Source organism: Lactuca saligna, chromosome 2 (assembly GCF_052625555.1).
Source record: "Lactuca saligna cultivar CGN05327 chromosome 2, ASM5262555v1, whole genome shotgun sequence".
Taxonomy (NCBI): Eukaryota; Viridiplantae; Streptophyta; class Magnoliopsida; order Asterales; family Asteraceae; genus Lactuca; species Lactuca saligna.
In genome coordinates this window covers 165,979,942-165,992,249 of record NC_136418.1, presented here as the reverse complement: position 1 = coordinate 165,992,249, position 12,308 = coordinate 165,979,942, and positions in this window count along the sequence as shown.

The following is a 12,308-nucleotide window of genomic DNA, read 5'->3' as shown; positions in this document are numbered from 1 at the left end:
ATAAATATATAAATAAATAAGAAAAGAAGAAGAGATGATATAATAAAATAATAACCCTTATTTAATTTCTATGTTCTTTTGTGAAAACATATAACGATTACAACGGTAGATCCTATGATAAAGGATCTTATCTATACAACATATATATCCAACGTTCAAATATTAGTCAATTTTTTCTTATCTAGTTTACTTTCTCCCTCAATCTTACCCCTTTTTTTAGATTGTATTGTAGCCTATCTAACATACTCGGAGTTGTAGGCTTTGTAAGTCCATCTGCAACTTGATCATTCAAAGATTTTAGATAAAGGATCGTATCTATACAACATACATATCTAATATTCAAATATTAGGCTATCTTTTCTTATCTAATTTAGATTCTCCATCAATATTAACTATTACTAGATTCAGATTGTATCGTAGCTTATCTAACATACTCCGAGTTGTAGGCTTTGTAAGTCCATCTGCAACTTCATCATCAAAGATATGAATCTAACATCCATTGCTCTCATTGCTACCTTCTCTCTAACAAAATGAAAATAGACTTCTATATCTCATGGATTTGTTTTCAAGAAAGTCGCTCCTAGATTATCAAGTAACTTGTTTGAGCAGCAGGAAATTCAAGAATAATATACGAAAACGAGAACAAGGGTAACTTGCTCGACAAGAAAATACGAAAAAGATAGTTATGATAAACAATCTAGACCTATAGATTGAGTATCGATGAAAACAAATCAAGACCTATTGATTTGAATTTGAATCAACCTAGAATACACGTTCTAGAATTGATAAAGGGGCGAGTACACAACTCAAAAGATCAACGTTCTTCAAATTCAATTCATTCATCAACGCATCAAAATGTTCGACGTAAAGGGCTATTTATGGCCTAGCAACGATTACAAAATAAAAGGAAACTAATAGATAAAAAGAACTTGTTAATAAAATAAAAAAGGAAACTATTAAATAAAGGCTAAAAATAAGTCAAAAACATCTCTAGAATCTTTCAGCTCTAACCGGCATCAATAGCCATGCAAGCTCCTCCCAAAAAGGCCCTTAGAATTCCAAGATTCGCAACCAAGGTTCCGAGATTCACATCTAGTCACATTCCAAAATGGTTCTTATTCATATCCAAAGACTTCCGCCTGCAATGGATTGTGATCGATCGCATCCAGTCGCATCCAATCACAATGACCCTTTTTGCAACCGATTTCACTTTCGCATCCATTCGCCTTTTCGCATCCATCAGCCAAATCTCCTTTTCGCATTCGCATCATTCTCTCCCCCTTTGGAAGGAATTGTCCTCAATTCCAAGCGGTCTTCAACAACCCCAATCGCACTTTCAGATAAATCAACAATCTTTTTCTCCAATTCTAGATCATTTTTAGCACCAAATTCAACATCAAACTAAGAATTAACATATTTACTTGGTTAGGATCAATTTTCAAAACCGCAGTTGGACTTAACAATTCTTCAACATCTTTTGGCTTCGAACGAACATCAGATGGAGCATTCATCGTAAGTTATGGTTGAGAATCAACTTTCACAGGCTTTGTTTCGTTCTTTGTTTCTTCAAAGTAGTCATTGGTCTTCGTTGAAACTCCGATCACATCCACAACTAAACCATCTGCTTTCAGAATCTCCTTCACCTCCTTAGCCGTCGTATCTTCTTGTTCAAAAACTTTTTCCACTTCCCCATTATTAACCAACATGGAGAGGTTTGTCTTCTTTGATTTTTTGTTATGCAAGTTACTTACCAAAACTTATAACTATGTTGAGGTGAAGATTTCCTGGAGCTTAATTGGTCTTGATGGGATATGAAAGTTAAGAGGAAAAGTGGTGAGACTTGTTACTGTAATTGTAGAATGAAAGAATAATCTTAGGTGAGACTTATATATGAAGTAAATATGAGGAGGTGATGTGATACTTATGTTGGTAAGTGAGATTATCACATTGGGAAGTTGAATAAGAATAAGATATGAAGATATTAAGGGGTTTTCGGTTATAACTTCGCATGGAAGGAAGTGTTTTCAGTCCTAAGGTCAAAGATAAAAGGAAGTTCGGTCCTAAGGTCAAAGAGAGAAGTGTTTTCGATCCTAAGGTCAAAGAGAGAAGGAAATTCGATCCTAAGGTCAAAGAGAGAAGGAAATTTGGTCAAGGTCTTCTAGAAGAAGGTGATTTCGGTTTTTGCTTTATTCCAAAGAGTGAATTCGGTTTTGAGTTTGGGATAAGATTCCCCAAACCGAATTCTATATATACATATGATATATTATGATTTTAAGTTAAGTATTAAATTATAGCATGCTCATATACATATTACTTGAATTAGTGTTGACTTCTTTGAGTCCTTAATGTTTTGTTAACTTGTATTAGCTTATAATAACTTAAACTAACATGGGTTATTACCGCACATACTTAAATCAAACCCATAAGTATGGCTCATGAAAGTCATATTTTTATTGCATCCAAATACATTGTAAATCAATTGGTACATGGTTGGAGTTTTAGACTTGAATTGTTCTAGGAAAATTCCATTTGTGACAATTGTAAGGAAGTTGATGACTCTTTTCACATTGACATACATCACAAACAGACGACTCACTATAAAAAGGATAACCTAATTCATTAGAATTCAAAAATGTCTTGACAATTGTTGAAGTAGGGTGACCAAAACGTTGATGTCACTGTAATGTGGAGGCCTTGACACTTGACGAAGCGTGATGAGTTGGACTTCTAGAGTGACTAACAGGCACAAGATATAGACCTTATTTGCCTCTACTGAGTAGATATGTTTTCTTCGTGGCAATTTCCTTAACAAAAAAACATTATGATAAATTTCAATTAACACAATATTATCATATACAAGTCTTTGAGAAGATAAGAGATGCTTGTTAATGTGAGGAACACATAAGATGTTTTTAAGAGCAAAGGGTCGACTTAAACCGAGAATTATAAAATGACCAATATGTGAAATAGACAAACCTACACCATTAGCTACTTGGACTTAATCTTTTCCATGGTAGTGATCTTGTAAAGTGAGTGATTAAGATCGCTGGTTAGATGATCGCTTGCTCTTGTATCAAGGTACCAACTTGTGTCAGGATTATATCATGCCGAAGTCACATTGTTTCCACTACAATTATTTTTTTTAGAGTGATAAGTGTGGTTTAAATGGTTTCTGCAAATTAACGCAATATAACCTAGTATACCACAAACTTAACAACATCGTCCACCACTATTTCAACCTCGGCCACGACCTCATCCACGACCACCTCCGCCATGGTAGTTTTCTAGTTGATGATTGTGAGAGTTGTTGAAGCCATTGTTATTATTGTAGTTTCGACATGGGGTAATATTGTTTTTGTTTGATTTTTGGTGAGAGATATTACTGACAGATGATTTGAATTTAACTGTATTTCCCATATCAACGGCTTAGGCCTCATGAGCAATCAGATAAGAATAAAATTCAGTAAGAGTTACCTTACGCTTGTTTCTTAGTACTATAATTTCGGTGAATAAATCACCATGCCCCAGTACTAAGCCCGCTAACCTATAACCAATTACTTATTCATCATTCATTGGTTACCAATGTTTGCCATTGTATCAGTAATACCAATCATTTTCTAATAGTATTCAGTTTCACTAATGTCTCCCTTATTTGTAGTTGAGAGTTGTGTACGAATTTGGATTGAATTTCCTCGATGTTGTGTTGAGAACATTATGTGGAGTGTTGTCCACAACTATTAAGCCGTGTTGATGCAACGAATTAGTTGATGAGGAACTTCCTTTGTCGTGGAGGATAAGAGACCTCAAATCACAGCCTGATCTTAAATTACCCACATTTCATCGGCTGGATTGGGTGATTCTTTTGGATTTTTGGTAGCTTCTTTTCCAGCAGCACTAGTTCAATGTAGTCATTGTGGTAATAGGTGTTGTCGTAGTGCCATCGAGATGACCAAAAATATGGATACCTCGTAAGATATGAGTGACTTGTTCCTTCCATAATAGGATATTAGTTTGGATTAATTTGTATGATATGGCAATAGCAATGGAGGATGATGTCAATGGTGCAAACATTGTAAAAGATGAGAAATACTCTTTGGAAGGAGACCAACAGAGTCGGATATGAGTTTAGGGTTTTGAAGTAGGTGGATCATGCTCTCATACCAAGTGAAAATAGATGTATTTGGCGTGAATAACCCTTTGGGTATTGATATCAATACATATATATATATATATATATATATATATATATATATATATATATATATATACACACACTAGCCGTTTACCCACGCAAAGCGGCGGACGACAAATAGTTTGTTTCGACAGTTAATTTCTTTTCTATGGAGAATGATTATTTTCAATTCAATCATTAGTTTGTTTTAGGAAACATGTCATATCAAAAATAAAGAAAATTCATGAAATGACCAAATTATAGGATGTTGAGTATTTATTTGGATGAAAAAAGATTTGGTCAAAACTTTGGAAGAGAAGATTTATAGGAGTTTGTTTAAATTTTAATATTATTTTATTAGTGATTAGTTGTACAATTAACTTAATGATTTGGACGTCTTAAAAAAATATTATTATTTTATTCAATCTATTTTTAGAAATAGTGGGATTTGTTTTATAAGATAGTAAAGATATATATATATATATATATATATATATATATATATATATATATATATATATATATATATATATATATATATATATATATATATGATTAAAACTGTAGATCCTAAGATAAAGGATCTTATCTATACAACAATACATATCCAATATTCAAATATTAGTCTATCTTTACTTATCTAGTTTACAAACTTGATTTTATCATGGAAATGACATCAATAGATTTAGTTTTAATTAACTTCAATATACTTTCTTTGTTCTTTTTTTTTAAATCACGAACCCTTAGCACTATGTCATTTTGTCATGTCTTTTTTTAGAATTTTATGACCAATCCAAATGACTACCAATTTCAATTCAAACATATCCCAAAATGTATCAAACATTTAGTCTCACAAAGAAATGTAAAACTCAACAACAAATAGGTAACGAATTAGGATGCGAAAATGCAATAAGAATGTCTACTAGTGAAAGCAAAACATATCGAGATATAGCAAATGTAAATAGAAAAAAAAAAGTTATGAGACATCGGCATTTAACATGGTTTCACAATTAGGTGGTTGTGTAAAGTCGTTAAGAGGACCATCCGCCTTGCATTATTAATTAACAATCAAATGGAGGTTACAAATCACTTACAAAATAACCAAAATGAAGCAAACAAAACCTTTATATTTAAAGAAATCATTAGAGATAAAGTAGGAAGAAAGTGCCCAACGAATGACCTAATTTTGACATTTAAAGTAAACTCATTAGAAAATGGCTATTTGGCCGCTACTTCAGGTGGCCATACCAAGTGGTCGTTTAAGTTAAGAATCACTTCATGTGGAAACAAAGTGACTAATAGTATCCATAGCAATGCTTTCAATTATATTGCAAAAGCCACATGTAAAGTGTTTGAAAACCATACTTGCTAAGTTTTTGTAGAAAGTCTTGCAACCATAATAAAGTGGGACTATTCTTGTTTCGATGGGAGATCTTCCACTTGGTGTTTCTTTTCATAGGGTTTTCGCTTTGGATAACCATTGTACTTCTACAGTCAAAGATTGTATTTCATTTGACTGGAATTTTCATAATTTTAGACGGTTTCCCAGGGGAGGTATTGAGCAGACCTAGTGGGATTCTTTTCTACATCTAATGCAGGGTGTTCAACTTTCTGCAATCCCAGACAGATTGGGGTGGTCTCCAAATACCTCTGATATATTTTCGGTTTCTTCAGCTTGTTCTTATCTGGATAGTAGTTTGATTACTTTAGGTGATATGGTCACTAGATGGAATAATTTGGTTCCTATTAAACTTAATATTTTAATTTGGAGGTTGCAGCTTCATAGTATTCCCCCTGGAGAGAGATTATCTTCCAAAGGTATTACGGTGGCGACGATCATGTGTCCGATTTGTTCTCGTTCAGTGTTGACTATTAATCATCTTTTTCAGATGTTATGATATTATGGATAGTTGGAGTCGTATTGCTAATTTGTGGGGTCTACGTCTTCCAAATCAGATTTATGTGCAGTCTTTACTTTCCTGTTCTGATGTGGTGAATCTGAGGGGAGGACAAAGAAAGGTCTTTGATGTAGTTGTTTTGACTATGTTTTGGTGCATTTGAAATTTTTGAAATTACAGCATCTTTGGAATGGCTCCTAAAAAGTATTTATTATTTGATAATGTCGTAAATAAGGCTTTCTTTTGGGTCTCTAATATATGTAGTAAAGCTAAGTTAGGTTTGACTGCTTGGCTTCATTATCCCGCTTCAGCTACGACTGTCATGTAATTTTTTTTCTAACTTCTTGCAAGTTTATTATAATTTATGTCATTCTAAAAAAAAATGGGACCATTCTTTGCTTTATGAATTATGATTTGCAGTTTATGTGTATTATGTTATACCACACACACGCATATATATTATATGGTAATTATAATCTATTATATATATATATATATATATATATATATAAATTAGTTGTCGATGTATTAATGAGTTCCATTTTGAAAGAGCATTGGTATTGCATCGGTGTAAGTGGTAACTGTAAAAAATAATGTGGTAAAATTAAAAGATCAGTAGTCTTGTATTGATGTGGATGGTCTAATAAGTGGTGAATTTGGTATGATTCATAATATTCAAAAACATGATTGTTTTAAGAAGCCGACAAATGACTATAACCTGTGGCAATTTTGAGTTGTCCAAAATTCTTCTGATAATTTCCTAAATTCTCAATTGGTTGTGTCAAAGCATTATGCAGTTTGGCCCATGGGTCAGGGGTAATCTGGACTACTATCTCGAAACTCTAAATGTCTACTAGCCCATGATTAGGAGTTGTTATTATGGGTATCAGTGGCGAGTCTAGAACGTAAAATCACATAGTTCACTATTTAAATGAAGCTGATATATATATATATATATATATATATATATATATATATATATATATATATATATATATATATATATATATATATATATATATATATATAAGTTACGAGTTTTGATCAGATCGAATTGTCTAAGCAAAGAAATCAAATTATTTTTATAGTCATTCTTGATTTTGATTTCTGATATAAACAAAAATCAAATAATTAATTCAAATTGAAATTTTAAAACAATAAAAACCTAATGTGAATTCATGGAACAATAAATAAAAAATAAAAAATAAATTCACGAAGTACTAGCAAACAATCAATAGCTTTGCCCTTAATGCTTATGGAATAAATATTAACAAACAATAATTAGAAAAATAAAAGAAATAAAACCCAACCGTGAATGCAATTAAACCTACAACTAAATTATGAATATTCAATTCATGAATTACAATAATGATCTTTGTCGACTTTTTGATGCTCATGGAAAATTGGAATCAGAAATAAAATTTCCACATAGTTTAATTAGTTTTTACAAAGTTAACAAAGTAGAATATATTTACCAGCGGTTGCAAATTGGATCGACAATTATGAAAAACTGAAGATCGAAGGTTAATGTGCTGTGAAGCGATTGATTTGTGATTTAATTTTTTTTTATTGTAAATTATATTTGGCTATGCACATTAGATAATACATTAAAAGATATTGAGCTATTAAAATTTATGGACATCAAAAATCTAATTTATATATTTTTTTATTGCCAAAGATATTAAGGTGGTTCATTTGTATTTTTTTAGATAGGTCACAATTTTTAGTTTTATATAAATTGTTATACAAAAATAAAAAAAGGTGGGTCAATTGACCCACCATACTTAAACATAAACTCGCCACTGATGGGTATATATTGAAATCCTATTTTTTTTTTACCATGCTATTTTAGAAATAGGCATGTTAAGCTAATATTCTAGGTGCCAAGTAAGAGGGAGTCAGTGGGATTCGACTTCTAAATTCCAATTTCCAATGCATCGATATCTCAAATGCCAAGTTCGTTTCCACTCCTCTAAGTAACTAACTATGTCCTGCCAAACGATTAGAAACGGATACTTAGCTTTCTTATTCAGATTTGGCGATTTCATTTCAATTTCTAGAAGAAAATAAAACATTTTGGTTTGACTATTTTTTAATATATATATATATATATATATATATATATATATATATATATATATATATATATATATGATTTATGTTCAAATTCTTTTGAAAAACATTTTGTAGTATTGTTGAGTGTTGAGACAAGTTTTGAATCTGCATTCATATAAAATGAAGATCAAAATTTGCTTAGAGGTGGTATTTTGATATGTGTCCACATAGCCGCTCAAACCCCATTCATACTGGTAAGATTTTAGGGTCTTAGAATATCAGTTAACTTGGATAATTTTTGGGATCGTGATTGGAATCACTTTCCAAAATCTATGATTTCGACCCTTATGTATGGGTATCACAAAATCTGATTTGGGATAATCCAAGAAATGCAATTTAGAAATCAGGTCTCTTCCAAATTCAAAATATATAAAAATATATCATGTTGTTTTGTGTTCTTTGGAGATACAGAGAACCAAAAGTATGATTTTTGAGAGTAAATTTGTAACCCATTTTCTGGAACATGTAATATGTTCTTATACAAGAGGAAAAAGTAGTTGGTGGTAGTTACAAGCAATTATGGCGTTGTAACCCATTTTCTGGAACATGCAATATGTTCTTATACAAGAGGAAAAAGTAGTTGGTGGTAGTTACATACAATTTTGGCGCCAAACAAAGTGGTTGGATATATGGTTATAAGACATAACTCATTCTGACATCACAGTGATGTCACAGCAGAACCATCGTCAGGGGTCTTCCCCTTGGACCCCGATAGGGGTGCTACCCCTAGAGCCCACCAAGAGGCTGCAGCCCCTTGGAACCCTGCACCCAGGGGCGCTGCCCCCGAACCCCCATATTCCCGAGTTCACATTTATCACACAGAATGTGTACCCCGCACCTCCAAACTCGGTTAGTAAATGAAACTCGGCGTATATCATTATTAATAATAGTTACACCAAAATATGTTGATAACACTAAAATCACCAACACATACCGCTATCAAGTAAATCATCACTAAATACACACATCTACATCATCAATTACTCACCAAGGATGTCAATCTTTCATGAGATGGTGTAATGATCTCATACTAAATCATCAAATGCCGCCAAATGATTCTTCCTACTTGATCCCTCCCTCAGCTTGTAAGTGAAAATCTACTATAGAGAATCTAGCTTGTCAATAAGTGACATCTTCAAATAAGATTCTTTGAGCATATACCAAATACCCACGGTATTGGTTACTTTAAAAATTTTGTCAATCACATTCTCTGTCACGGCTAATTGTAGATGTTTAAATGTCAGTATCTCATCTTGTTGATGGGGTGAAGCCAAGTGACATAAAATGGTATGTTTCCAAATTTGGTGAAAAGTTTGGCAAAGATGACAAGGCTCTAATTTCATACTTATTTAAGATACTTTTAATAATAATGCAAGTTGTGTTTGAAAATTAATCATACTTAAATTGGATTTGAGAATAAATATTTGTCTCGCAAAAGTTATGTTTTATTATAATTTTTGAATTTGGTGGTAAAACGTGAGTTCAAATTTATTGAACCTGTTTAAAGAAATTTAGACGTTTGTCCTTATTTTATTTACAAAATAAAGTATTCTTCTTGAGATGATGGAATTTTATAAAAAAAAAAAAAAAAAAAAAAAAAAAAAAAAAAAAAAAAAACTAATTAATTATATTGCTAGATAAGATTAGGATATTATTAAAATATTATTTCACTATATTGTTGTAATTATGAGATGATGGAATTTTATATGCAAAAACTAATAATTTATGTGGCGCGTTTGTTATTTTTTTTTATGGAGATATGACTGTCAACATCTACCTACTATCTAGTTATCTATTTTAATGGGATTCTTAGGTCTGTTGTTGTTGTTGTGTATAATTATATTAGGTCTATAGTATTAAACGAACATTTACAATGTCAAATAAGTTAACTAATATCAAAGTACCTTCAAAGTGAATCCAATAGTTAAAAGATGTAATGGATAAATAATATAATATTTTAAGATTTGCAAGTAAATTTATATGTCCTGCTGTTTTAAATCCCACGCTTAACGTAAGCATTACTAAAACAATTGAGGGTATCATCCTAATTTTATAGAGTTTGTACTGAGACATGTCTTGAGTTGCCAAGTTGGTAAATAATATTATTCACAACATTACATAGGTGTTGACATTTGTATTAGGAAAAGACAAATTTGCAAGTGTTTTAGATGAAAGGTAAGCTTGGTAAAGGTAGATACTAGATAGGTCATGGGTGCATTGGCGTGTCCATGGATATCCTACACACAATATGAAAAGTAAACTTGCTCATGGTAGGCCTATGACAGATGGAAGAGTATACTTTGTGTGTCCATAGTCCATACTAGTGGTACAAATTTGAAACTAAACGGATTATACAATCAAACTGAAGAATTAAATATAAATGGCTACGATTACAAACAATTACTTATACTTACAAAAGTCATTAAAAACTGTTTCAACGTTTTCATAATATTGAAAAGGATGTAATAAAGGTATTCAATTTGCTTTTTAGGTTATCTTTTGATTGAACTCAATAAACCAAGAAACAAATCTTTAGGCTCTCATTAAACCATTTGGATGATTTCAACTGGATATATTGGTATAGAATCCTACGTGACATCCATTGTGTCGTCCAATATAACATAATTTGTTCACGTACGTGTATACTATATGGTGCCGACATGACATTCACCGTGACATCAGATACGACAAAATTATCCGGTTGTAATTTACTACAGTGGTGTTATGAGAAGCAAAAGAAAGTATATTAACTCACCGAATACAATTAGAAAAATTCTAACCAAGAGAGCAACAATGAAATATGTCTAAACCCATAAAAATTATATGGGTTTGGAAGATAGTTTTTGACTCATTTAGTAGTTGACTATCCATAATTCCATACCCACTAACCCTTTTATTAAAATGGTTAAATATAGATCATCATTGATCCGTTTAGCTTATAGCTAGGGATGAGCATCGTAACCAGGTACCCGCTTTCGGAACCGGAACTGCCTCGAAACTGTCGGTTCCGAAACCAGAACTGTCTTAAGCGGTTCCAATTCCGGTTCTCATTTTTTCAGAACCGTTATCCGCTGGGTACCCACCGGAACCGGTTTATATATATATATATATATATATATATATATATATATATATATATATATATATATAAACACACACTTTTCTGTACACGATCCGCAAATATAAAATAAACAAAGTATCTTCTTTAAAGCCTTAATATTACCAAAGCATCTTGTTGTAGTTTAATATTCAAAAAAATGTGTATAGTATTATTTAGACCGGTTTAGAATATATTTATCTGATTTTATCTGTTGTTGGTTCAAATTGATACCATTTAAACCGAACTAAATTGCAGTTTTTACTAACAAAAATAAACAAATATTGTTGTAACTGGGTTACCTGGTCCCGGTACCGGAACCATCGGTTCTGGTACTGGTTCCAAAAATTTAAGAAGCGTCTAGACCAGTTCAGGTTTCAACTTTCTAGGAATCGTCGTTTTCAGTTCCAGTTCTTACAAAATGAGACGGGTATCCGCCTATGCTCATCCCTACTTATAGCCTATCTCATATAAAATTTTGAATTATACATTTATATTTTATACTGTTTATCATTTATTTTTAATTTGAATAGAAATTTTAAAAGACCGATGCAAAAAACCAAACCATGTTTACGTAAGGTTTTTAATATTTGGTAAACGGTTTGGATTTCCAAACTCATTCCATTGTTAGGTCTATTTACAACAATTGAATTAAACTTAAAAGTTTAATAGCTAAACCCCTTAAAATGTTGGAGACGACCAGTTGAAACAATTATGTAAATTTCTTTTTTTTTTTTTTCGCTTGAATGGTTCTAGAATGTTGATATTGTTCCTAAATTATTTTAAAAAGAATTTTGAAATTAGTGTCTTCTTATTTCTTACGCTAATTTTGAAACTTTTTTGTTTGGATGATCCTAAAATCTCATTATTTTTCCTCTAAGATATAAATTTGTTAAATATATTGATTTTTTTGGAATAAGATTCTTACGGTCACCGTTAAACCATCACTGATATTTTCTAATTAAAAATTTTATACCCTTTTTTAAAACATTCAAAGTAGTAAAATAACTAAACATACAGAAATGAA